Below are 13,532 nucleotides of genomic sequence, written 5' to 3' on the forward strand. Positions count from 1 at the left end.
AATTAGGGTAGTAATAGATTGTATCTTGTTTCATCTAGTGTAGTTGTGCAGGACATTATCAATGTCAAAAATTAAGCAATCAGGGGATTGGAAAATAGTTTTAGAAATTTCTAAGGATTCGTTTTGCTTGGTGTTCTGGGGTATGACTAGCTGTTAAGGTTAATTTTTGTTGCTTAATGGAGTTATTTGCCTTGTAAGTCATGTAGAAATAATTTATAGTTAGAATAGATTGTTGAATAATCATGTTTTGGATTTGTTTGGATAGGTTATATTCAGAATCTTGTTCAATGTAGTTGTCTATATTTTCCCAACATACTCTTTGAACTTCATTCCTTTTTATCATTTGAATTTTAGCAACCTTTTGCTTCAATTTGGTCATTTGGATTATACTCAAAATGAGTTGGGGTTGCATTTATATAGATATGCCATTCATGGGCTATTAAAAAACCTATTTTCAATGAGATTTTGTTGTTTGACTCAATCTTAATAAGTTTTGTTTCTCAATTTAATTGACAATGAGTATATTTTTATTTTAAAAAATTGATAAGTAAAGATAAGAATAAAATAAAATTAAAATTAATTCCGTAATATTTGAATACCTAAAATAGATATAATAATCAAATTATCATTATGTTATCTATCACGTTACATTGATAATAGAATATTACCAAAATTTTTTATTACTTAATAAACAAAATAATGCAATATTAATAATAAAATATAGTTTACCCTAAACAAAGCACCCCCTCAAGTAAAAAAATGGGATATTAATTAAAATAGGCAAAAAATTTTCCGTTTATACGTTTTTAGGCCAGTGAACAACTGTTTTACCAAAATAAGCAAACCAATATTTTATTTTCCACTAATACCCCTTTCTCATTTCACATAACTAATCAATTTGCGTAACTTTCATCTTATTTCACCGTCGTCTTCTCTCTCAACGTTATTCTTCTACCAACACTTCAACAACAACAAATTTTATGTGTGCTCTCTCTGGCATTCATCATTATCATATATCAAGTAAGTTTTTTTTTGCATTTCCTTTATATAAATAATATCTGTATCCAGAAAACTGTAAAACTCAAATATAAAGTTTAAAACTGTAATCAGCACCTCTTAACTGCTTAAATCTTTTTATAAATATTCAGATTTATGCATTCTATAGTTTTATTAGCCAGATCTAAGTAAAAACAGAAATCGCAGTTCATGCCTGGTTAATTGCGTGGTATGCGTTTTGCGTGATTTGCGCGCTGCGCGGTATGCGCTTGCGCGGTTTGCATTTTGCGTGCTTTGCGTTTTTCTTTTTGCGTTTTGCGTTTTGCATGTCTGCTCATCTTTTTTACAATTTCTTTGATGCAGAAATATGAGTATAATATATTTGCTTAGATATGGTGGACATTGGGTTAACCGAGGTGATAATAGTTTGAAATACGTTGGTGGAGTTGAAACATTTGTATCAGTTAGTAAAAAAACAAATTTTGATGGATTCGTAGAAGCAGTATGTTCTCGCTTAGGCATTAATCAAAGTTGCAATAGTGTAAAAATTTACATGCAAAATCCAACCACTTATAGTGATTTACCGTATTTGTTGAAGGATGATTTTGATATACGGATTATGATGAGATTATCAAAGACACATAAAATGGATCCATTATTTCTTACAGTGTTTACAAGGCCTACAGAAGTCATAACCAATATGCAACAACAGCGAACTGAACCTATGGATGATGCGATTAACTCTGTGGATAATATATATTTTGAGACACAGCTAGAAGGTATGCCAGAAGGTATGCTTGAGGGTGATGGGGTTGAGGTTATGATACATGATGAAATAAGAAGGCAACAAGGCCCTTTACAGGGTACAACAGATAGATGTGATGAGATGGGTACTATTCTGACAGAAAATTTTCAATCAGATGAGGAAGAATATGGTGATTATAATGATTGGGATAATAGGGGTGATGATTTTGGGGATAACGGAAGTGGTCATGATAATGGTGGTGATGAGGAATGTGATGATGCCGGTGATGATAATGATGAAAACAGTGGTCATGAAGCAGGAGTTGGTCCAAGTAGATTAGCTGAGGAAAGTTTGTTTCATAACACTTCAACAATGCATGACCAACCTATTCCTTTGAACGTAGAAGTTACAAATCCTTTTTTCGGTGGTCCAGATCCTTACAGGGATATAAAAAACGAAGGTATTACATTACATTCAGTTCCACCACGAGATAGGAGAATCAAAGTAAATGATCAGTTCACATCTAAACAGGTGTTGAAAGATACGATGTATAGGGATGCCTTAGAAAAAGGCTATCAGATCAAGGTAGCTAGTTCGAACAAAAAAAGATGGGATATCAAATGTGCACATCCTCAATGTAAATGGAAGGCAAGGAGAGTTAAATTACATAACACAGATGTTTTTGTATTACGAAAGTTAGAAACTCACACATGTCCTCGGGATGTGATAATGCCTCACCACAGGCAAGCAGGTAAACGGACACTTGGAAAAATATTGCAATCTGTGTTTACTACTTCTAACCGAATCTATAGGCCAAAAGACATTATAACGGATGTTGCAGATAGATACAAAATAGATATCTCTTATACTCAAGCTTGGCGTGCTAAGAATTGGGCGTTGAATGAGATTAGAGGTTCTCCTGAAGAGTCGTTCAGACAATTACCTGTATATTGTTATAATTTGGAATAAAAAAAACCTTGGCACCATTACACACATTGACACTGATATGGATAATCGGTTTCGTTTTGTCTTTATGGCCTTAGGTTGCTCAATTAGAGCATTTCGAGAATATTGTCGTCTTGTTATTTGTATTGATGGAGCTTTTTTAAAAGGACGTTATTGGGGTACACTGTTTGTTGTTGTGGGTAAAGATGGAAACAACCAAATTTATCCTTTGGCTTTTGGTGTGGGGGGAAAAGAAGAAACAATGACTTAGACCCCTTTTCTGAGAGCGTTATATGGGTGTGGGGGGATATCAAATGTGCACATCCTCAATGTAAATGGAAGGCAAGGAGAGTTAAATTACATAACACAGATGTTTTTGTATTACGAAAGTTAGAAACTCACACATGTCCTCGGGATGTGATAATGCCTCACCACAGGCAAGCAGGTAAACGGACACTTGGAAAAATATTGCAATCTGTGTTTACTACTTCTAACCGAATCTATAGGCCAAAAGACATTATAACGGATGTTGCAGATAGATACAAAATAGATATCTCTTATACTCAAGCTTGGCGTGCTAAGAATTGGGCGTTGAATGAGATTAGAGGTTCTCCTGAAAAGTCGTTCAGACAATTACCTGTATATTGTTATAATTTGGAATAAAAAAAACCTTGGCACCATTACACACATTGACACTGATATGGATAATCGGTTTCGTTTTGTCTTTATGGCCTTAGGTTGCTCAATTAGAGCATTTCGAGAATATTGTCGTCTTGTTATTTGTATTGATGGAGCTTTTTTAAAAGGACGTTATTGGGGTACACTGTTTGTTGTTGTGGGTAAAGATGGAAACAACCAAATTTATCCTTTGGCTTTTGGTGTGGGGGGAAAAGAAGAAACAATGACTTAGACCCCTTTTCTGAGAGCGTTATATGGGTGTATAGGTGATATTCCAGATTTGGCCATCATTTCGGATAGACATCATGCTATCATTCACTCCGTGCGAGAAGTATTTCCAAATGCACACCACGGTTGGTGTAACCATCATATAAAAGGTAATATGCGAAGCAAGTATAAACAAACAAAGCATATAGATGGGTTGTTTTGGCGAGCAGTGAAAGCTTATCGAATACCAGATTTTGAGGATGCAATGCGAATGATTAATGAAGAAAATCCTTCAGCAGGTGCATATTTACAGGGTATAGACTATAGACGTTGGGCCCGTGCTTATTTCCCAGGTATTCGATATAATATAATGACAACAAATATTGTTGAATCGTTTAATGCCTTAGCACGACATGCACAAAAATTACCGGTTATGATGCTACTTGAGTTTTTGCGTTCCACCATTCAGAAATGGTTTTACTCTCGACGCACTATGTCAGGTTTGTATAATTTTTTACTATTTTTGTTCATGATGTTTGAATGTACACTTATAATATATATTTTTGTAATTATGCAGAGGCTTCTACAAATAAACTCACTCCGTGGGCTGAGGAGAAAATAGTAAGTCATATCCTAAAATCAGCTAACATGGTTGTCAAACTAATAAATATGCATCGATATGAAGTCCATGGTGTGGCCCAATCGATCGCTATAGTGGATCTATATGCGCATGAGTGTAGCTGTAAGAAATTTCAATTGTCACATATTCTGTGTACACACGTTGTAGCCGTGGCTAGGTTTCAGAATCTTTCTGATTGTTATCAATGGGTTAGTAAATATTATTCAACCGAATATTGGCAAGCAGTATATAGAGAGAGTGTTGAACCACTAGGAGATTCTTCTGAATGGTTACGTCCGGAGAATCTTCCCACGATCCAGCCACCTCTAATGTAGAATCGGCGTTCAGGTCAACCATTGGAACAAAGAAGGAGACCATCGTAGGGGGAGGAAGTATGTCAACCTGTTTGTAGTTGGTGTCGCAAGCGTGGGCATACTAGACTTACTTGTACGAACCCTTTATAAAAAGCAAGACGAGGTATCTAATTGCTTGTATGTCCAGGTATCAAATTGTTATATATTACATTTGCATTTCGGGTTTTATTTTTTTTACAATAATGTTTTGTATTGTTCTATTGCAGATGTTTAGGATGTGCAATTTGAGGACAATAGGCAGTACAGTGTAAATCTCCAAATGTTTGGAACTATGGGAAATTATTTTTTTTGTTTGGAACATTCACTTTGTCCATTAAACTGTAATATTATTTTTTGTCAAAAATTTCAATGGATGGTTTTTATTTATATATTAAACTATAATGTTCTCTCTGATTGTATTAATAGATGGTAATTTTTGTTCTGTTCTCTCTGATTGTATTAATATTCTCTCTGATTGTATTAATAGATAGTAATTTTTGTGACTGTGAAGTGCATTATTGCTTAAATTAAGGGATGATAAAAGAATGTTAAAAGTAATTTTGATATCATGGCTATAATGGATAAACTATATATATATAAGGTAATATTTTTAAACAATTTTGGCAGAGTCTCCCCTATATTATTATCATTATCCAAATCTTCTTCGTCCTGTTTACATTTTATCAAAAAAATGCACTTCAATATCAATCCAATCAATCCAATCAACCCAACCAAAAATCAACTTCAATATCAATCCAATCAATTCAATCAAAAATGCACTTCAAAATCAATCCAACCAATCCAACCAAAAATGCACTTCAATAGCAATCCAATCAATCCAACCAAAAAATGCACTTCAATAGCAATCCAATCAATCCAACCTAACTCTGTCTCAAAGCATGAATAATATGAAACATCAATAAAATACTATCATGCTAAGCAATATAACATAATAATTAAAATATATGGACTATTTACACATACAATCCAAAAAATTTATAAATATACATAACTAAGAAACAATATCAACAAGTGCATCCGTGAGCAAAAATCTTAGACGCGATCATCCTGCGCAAAGGAATAGTATCAGAGGATGTATAGTTAAATTTTCGACCAGTCGCTAAATACTCTATCATCAAAAGTGTGAATACTCCACAATCACCAAAGGCTTTGCCTTGTTGTGCAACATCAGTACATCGCATCAACGTGAATGGCTCCAAGTTAGGGTTATCACCCCTAATCTCCTAGTATCTAGTGGCATTAATGATAGCTGGAAGATGTTGATATCGTGCCATCATATTAATGAACTTATCCATGGAAGATATGAAGCTAGTTGAAGAGTCGTATACGGTAAAAGTCTACGCTTTGAGATCAATTTCCCCACATGCCCAATGTTGACAATCATAATTGATAGGAATGTACACCTGCAAAAGCAATAACAAAAATTTGGTAAATAACATAACATAATCTTAATTAAAATAAAATACTCTAATATATAACATTTTAAATACTTTGTCAACTTTCGCCCATGCAACGTATCTCATATCCCTTTCCCCTTGTACAAGTTGTGGACTGATCCCTTCGATAGGATCTAGTAATACTCGAGGCCATTGAAAGTTGTCAACATCAGCCACTTCTCGATCTTGTAAAATACGTGGTAACCAACCATCCCAAAATGTATCAACACATGTCCAATTAGCAGTGGAATACGAATGACGCAACATCACTAAGTAATTATCCATATGCTGAAAAAACAACAAAAACATAAATTACAATTACTTTGTTTATAGTAATGAAATCGTATAAATATAAAAATATATTGATAATTAAGCACCTCATCCGTTAACCACTTGTTTTCAGTGCAAATGTGGTCCCACTAGTCAAGCTTCTTACAAGGCCCATGCAAATAAGTCAAAGCTGTATCATTATTGTCAGTATTATCATACCATTGGTCAAAATCAATATTTATTTGTTGGTTCCCCTCTCGTGGTCGACGTGGTCTCATAGGATCAGTAAAAGGGCTGAGTAGTGCCCGCCCCTTCTTGATAATTCTTTCCCGTAATGTCCTTCAGGTATTCGACCGAGGTTGAAGTGGTGTTTCAGTAGGTTTACACTTAGTAGCTATCTCACAATAATCAGGTGGACAAACATCATCATCTTGGCTACCTCAAAAATGACCTCAGCTGACTCATCCTGTGTTATCATAAAATATTATAATTATCATCATCTCATTTTAAATATAAAACAAATCATTTTGGCATTTATACTAACCTCATTTCCGGGGGTGGCATAAAACATACATTGCATATCAGAAACTTTTGTTTCAATTGATGTTTATCGCTCTTCAAAGTGTCTAAAACGTTCTTCCACTGTTTCCATGAATCCACATAGCATTTCCTCAATACAAACATAATCAGTAGAAGATATGGATGCAGCATGTGTAACACCAGGGGATCTTCTTGTAGTCTGCCGAGAAGACATTGATGTTCGATGTGTGGATTGATGCTCCGACCTAGTAACTGGTGGTGGAGTCCATTCAGACCTTACTAGACTATGTACAGGTATGCTTTGACGTGTAGGGTGAGGAGATTGGATTGCATCACTAGATTGAATAGGCATACGATCATCATCAGATTCTTCTATGTACCCCATATAATCCATAACTTCTTTAAACCAATCAGATTGCTTTTCCTCAATACATGGAATCAAGACAAGAGTGACAACATCCTAATAAATATTTTAATAAATGTATCAATTTTTTATATATAACAAATTAACTTATTTTTTAATATCAAAAATATGTTAATATACCTGAGAAGTTTCAAATAGACAGTTAACAAGATCCTACCCTGGTCGCTCAAGTGACTTCCATCTCAACATACGAGGAATTCTATCTGTAGATTTGCAAGCTACGAAACCCCCCAAGTTACTGAGAGTTTCATATATCCATAGCTACATCCCGTAACAAGATCAAATTTATAAAATAAATAACTTAAGCATCAAAAGAGTAAAAATAATATAAATCATATTTAAAACGAAGGATACCTGAAATGCAACTGTAAATCCCATTAATGCATAACATTGCACTAGAATATCTAGATCATATGCCCGATGGTCATTCATAACTTCTTTATATCGTTTCTCTACTGCTCGGCTCATTGATTCTGCAGTCAACTTCCAAACCATAGTCCCCCACGAAAATTTATTGAAACTATCCTAATCATCTACTAACTGTAATATATGTTCTGATACTACTTTTTGATTATCTGCTCCTAATAATCCATAATGTATCAGATATAATACAGCCATCTTCACAGCATCTTCATCATTGTTTCCCCACACATTAGACATGAAACTTTTACCTAGATCTCTATAAGTCACTGATTTATCACTTTGAAAGTATTTGTTTTTAAAATTCAATGAATCTGTAGTTATGTAATCAATCATATCTGATTCCTTACTAAACCTTAACCCAGTAATCATAGCAAACTCAATCAGACTAAATCTACAATCAATCCCATTTAATCGAAACCAAAACACTTCTCCCAACTCATCCTTATTCACTTGTTGAAATAATACACTATGTAATAAAGTTGAACTATATCCATGCACTTTAAGATCCAAAAAATGCCCAAAACATGTTTGTCTAAATAATATTTTCTGCTGTGAATTTAATTTTGCTCTTATATGTTGAACCGTATCCTTGTGACTTCGAATATTAATAGTAACTCTAAAATCATGCGTATTATGAAATCGTCTCTCACCAACTTGATTATTAATTGGAAATTTCTGAAAAAAAACACGTTAAAAATGAAATGATATGAGTTTGATTCAATAAATTTTAAATTTAAACAGGTGATATCGCAGTCCAAAACGTAATGGTTGCGATTTTGCGCGCGGTTGCGCGGTTTGCGTTAAGCGGTTTGCGCAGTTTACGCGGTGCTGTCGTTTACGGCTGAACTTTGCGTCGCTTTCGTCTTTCGACGGCTTCACTTCCAGCCATCTATTACCATTCCAAACGCAAATATATATAATTCGGCAGATTTAGGGTTTTACTGTACAAACCCTAGCCACCATCGCAACCACCGTCGCAACCATTATAACTACCATTATATCCACCGTAAACCTCCGTAAATCGATGCACATTCTCATAATCCATTCAATTAATAACATCCCAACATTATCATCCCAATATTAAGCAATACCCACAATAAATTATTTACAACCGATCAATGGAGATTACATCAACCAAATAAATAAAATAAATACAAATTGTATCTAACCTGTGAAGCCATTGTTGATATATATTACCACTTCGACAGATTTTGGCTGTTTTTACTATTTTTCCAATATTCGCCGGTGATTTTTGCTCTGTATTTTCAGATTGCTGATTTCGGCCTCCCCTTTTCCATTTTCGGCAAAGTAACTTTCAGAATATTTCATTTTGGATTTTACTAGGGTTTTTAACATAAGGGTAAAACAGGTAAAAAAATATTGGTTTGCTTCTTTTGGTAAAACATTTGTTCGTTGGCCTAAAAACGTATAAACGGAAAATTTTTTGCCTATTTTAATTAATTACCCAAAAAAAATCGTTTCATCAACGTTTGGGTGGAAGATAGTCATTTGACATAAAACAATTTCTTAAATCTTTTGTAGAAATTTGAATCCACAAAGAAAATTATGGTTATCCCTTCAAGTTTACATATTTATATTATAAATTTAAACCAACATTCAATAAAAAACATAAAATTTCAAATTAATTAAAAATATTTATATGTGTATATTTAAAAACACAAACAAATTTTTTATTTATATTAAATATATTTTAATAATAAAAATTTATTTAAAAAAGATATCTATTTTAGTTCTTATACATTTGAAACATATCATTTTCTAAAATTAAACTAAATAAACACTTGAAAACTTACAATAAAAGATTATTAGAGATGGATTAACATAATTAAAGGAAAAGGTACGACAATCCAAACTATGCTTTAATTCAATGAATCGAAAGGAGTAGAGACATGATAAACGAGATGTTAATTATCATATAAATAAGTTGTAATTCTAATTTAGATTACTATGTGAGAACTAATAATACCTTAACATTAGTCCAAACATGTCAAAAGGTCAGCCTAACCCTTTTGAAAAAGCATGATTGGCAATTTTGCAAGCCATGTTAGGGTTGTGCTTATACGGGTCGTATTGAAGGTTTTAGGGTTTGGTTTACATACCTCACAAAAAATAAAAGCATAATTAAAAATAAAAAATATATAATTATATAATATGAGAGGTTGACTCGCTAAAACTTGTCATCTCGTTTGTTAAAGGTCCATAAGGGCATGGTGTAAAGGGCTTTGAGACTTGTCGTGCCATGGGCTAGTACAACCTACAAGGCTTGCCTTTTGGTAGGCTTTGGCATGACAAAATCCATAGACATGATGGGTTTCACTAAATTAAATATGAAATAATTCATTATTGATATGTCTACACAAGGGTATGATGGGTCCAATCGGAGACCTAATTTGGCATTTAAAGAATACAATATATAAAAATTATTTTAAAAGAATAAATTTGGTCTGGAACACATCCCCTTCCGAGGCTTTTTATTAAGAATGGTATGGCCCATGAATAAATATATATAATAATGGGAAATTAAATTAAACACCCAAAATTAACACAACTTAAGCAAAATTACCCAACTACATTCACTTTAAAACCAATTTACCCAATATATGTAAAAGGGGTATTAAATTAATTAACCTAAATATCAAGGGTTTAAGCAAAATGGCCCAATTTTTTTGGACTTAAAAAAAATGCCCCCCCTTTTACCTAAATTGACTGAAATGCCCTCATATATAAACAAAAAAAAATATTCATATCCTTACTGATATTTTCCTCGATCCACTATTTCCAAAATCAAAGGATTCAATACTTCCATGAAACAATGACTTTCGATGATTTTCAACTTTTTGGATGGAATTTTTGACATTTTTCAATGATAAAAATGATGAAGAAGGTGAGTAAATCTTCTCTTATCTTGTTTGAATCATTTTTATATTTAGATTTTACTGATTAGATTAAGATTTTGGACATTTTTAGTTTAGGGTTTTTGAATTTGAACAATTGATTTGTGGTTTGATTCTTACTTGTTTTGGATGAATTGGTTTAGGGTTATTTGTTTAAGTAGGTATAAAATCATTTATTGTTGAAATGATAGCCGAAAACTAAGATTTTAGTTAAAAAATTATGTGATTTTGAAATCGAAACTTCACCTCGAGGGAGAAATATTAAACTTGGGGAATCCTAGGTTTGAGAAATATCCTCTTGGTTGAATCGATGTCATGAGGGAAGGGGGCAAATGTGATTTTTTGAATAGTAATTACATTTGGGGGGGGGGGGGGGGGTTTACAGGGGAACACTATAGGAGCGAGGAAATTGCAAGTTTTAAAATAGTATCCTATAAAGAATCACGGGGGAACCTCAAGGGAGGGGAGATTTTTTAAATAGTGATACTCATGGGATCCCTTAGGAGGAATTGTAGGTTTTTAAATATTTTGGACCTGTGGGAGAGAGAGAAATTGATAAGAGGCAAATTGATATTTTTAAACATTTAGGACTTACAGGGGCATGTAAAAATGTTAAGGGGGTAAATTGATATTTTTTTAAATCTAGGTTTTTTTAAGATATAATTTTTGAATTTTATATCTAATTTTTCACATTCTAGGATTTTTTGACATATAGTTTTTGAATTTTAAGTTTGTTTTTTATTTTGTGATTTCTAGGTTTTTTAATATGTAGTTTTTGAATTTGAGGTCAATTTTTTTATTTTTGTTGATTTACGATTTTTCAATGTCTATTTTTCAAACTTAATGTCAATTTTTTTATTTATGTCATTTGTAGCGTTTTTTGACATGTAGTTTTCGATTTTCAGATTTGTTTTTCGGTATTTGTTATTTTTGAGTTTTTTTATGTGTAGTTTTTGAATTTTATTTTAGTTTTTGTCATTCTAGGGTAAGTGGACGTAAGGTTTTTAAATTTTAGGTACTTTTTAAATATTTGTCATTTTAGGATTTTTCGATGTGTAATTTTTGAATTTTAGGTCAATTTTTTGGTATTTGTCATTATTGGGTTTTTTGGCATATAATGTTTAAATTTCACATTGGTTTTTCAGTTTTTGTTATTCTAGGTTAAGTAGATGTATAGTTTTTAAATTTCAGATATATTTTTTAATGTTTGTCATTTTAGGGTTTTTTAATGTGTAATTTTTGAATTTCAAGTCTTTTTTTTGTATTTTTTATTCTTGAGTTTTTTGACATATAGTTTTTAAATTTTAGATCAATTTTATGGTTTTTGTGATTCTAAGATAATTAGGCGTGTAGTTTTTTAATTTCAAGTTAGTTTTTCGATATTTGTCATTCTAGGGTTTTTCGACGTATAATTTTTGAATTTTTGGTCTATTTTTTGATATTTGTCATTTTAAGTTTTTATACGTGTAGTTTTCAATTTCAATTCAATTTTTGAATTTTAATCATTTTAAGAATTTTTGAAGTGTAGTTTTCAAATTTCATGTCTACTTTTTAATCTTTTTCATTCTAGGGTTTTTTGACTGTAGTTTTCAAATTTGAGGTCCCTATCTTTATTTTTATCTCTGATTTTATATCTGTTTTTTATGAAATTCTTATAAGTTTTGTTATGATAATAATTTCTTTTTTACAAAATATTTCTCATAAAAGAATATGTGGGGATAGTAAATTAAGAATCTTAGACGAGGCACGACACTTTTGAGCAGAGATTTCTTCTTGTGTACAGTGAACCACAATGTCCAAGATTAAATCTACATTGGCACAAATATAGTTGCGGTTGTTTGAGAGGACTTGTTTTGGGCATTTGCTCCAATTATCAAATATGAGATTTAGCGGAGTGTTGGTGCACTCATTCATGTTGCAACAGTTGTATTGGAGATTAGGGAGAAATGAATTTTGGTTTAGAATTAATAGAGTTGACATGAGATTCAGTCTATTCAAGTTTGCACTTATGACCGAGCAACCATTCAGTCAGATCATTACTCTTTTATCATATATTCCATAAGGATCCAAAAAAAGGATTCGGGAGACCTATTTTTAGGAATGTCAAAATGTGCAATATTATGTATAGAGCGAGTTTTCCAGACGAGGCCAAAAGGGGATGACGATATTGATGCCGTCAAAATGACTTTATTGTATTGCCTTCATATGATGTTACTAGGGAACAACAAACAAAAGAATGTATATGCAAAGTATCTCTAGTTGGTCGATCACTTGGAAGGTTTCAATTTTTAACTGTGGGGTGTTCCAGTGAGGGAAATGACATATGAGTCAATGTCCCAAGTGAGTAAGAGGATCTACTCTGGTCAGATGCCATATATGCATAAATATGATATTTATGAGTTCCTAGTTGCATTCCAAGTAAATGTATATTTGTTAATTATATATATTGATTGCATGGGAAAAAATATTAAGTGAATTTAAATATTAATGTTTACATTGTAGTATTAAATCTACAAAACGATTGACACATTGTATAATTGGGTCAACTTGGTTCCTGTTAATGCGTCTCCATGAATGTTCAGGTGGCATACGAGAGAAGTTCCTAGATGGAGTCATATAAGAATTATATTCACCAGTGATAAGGTATGTAATTGTTAATTGAGCAGTTGATTGATTTATTATCGATAAATGCAAATATGTCTAATTGTATATCTTAATGAGTATGATGATGTTACTTTTCTGTTCCAATTGTCACTGATTGAGGAGACTACACAATGGTATGCTGACATTGTTGTGTACACGAGTATGTTGGATCCCTAGTCATTCTCATCCTCCTTAGTGCCCTTTTTCGACAAGAGATGAAGTTTCTCTAGCTATTACACTTATGGACATTCCGACCTTTAGTCCTAATACACCTATCGATGTTTAGACCCCTGTTACCAAGTAGACTACATGTCTTA

This window comes from Mangifera indica, chromosome 7, assembly GCF_011075055.1.
Source record: "Mangifera indica cultivar Alphonso chromosome 7, CATAS_Mindica_2.1, whole genome shotgun sequence".
Taxonomy (NCBI): Eukaryota; Viridiplantae; Streptophyta; class Magnoliopsida; order Sapindales; family Anacardiaceae; genus Mangifera; species Mangifera indica.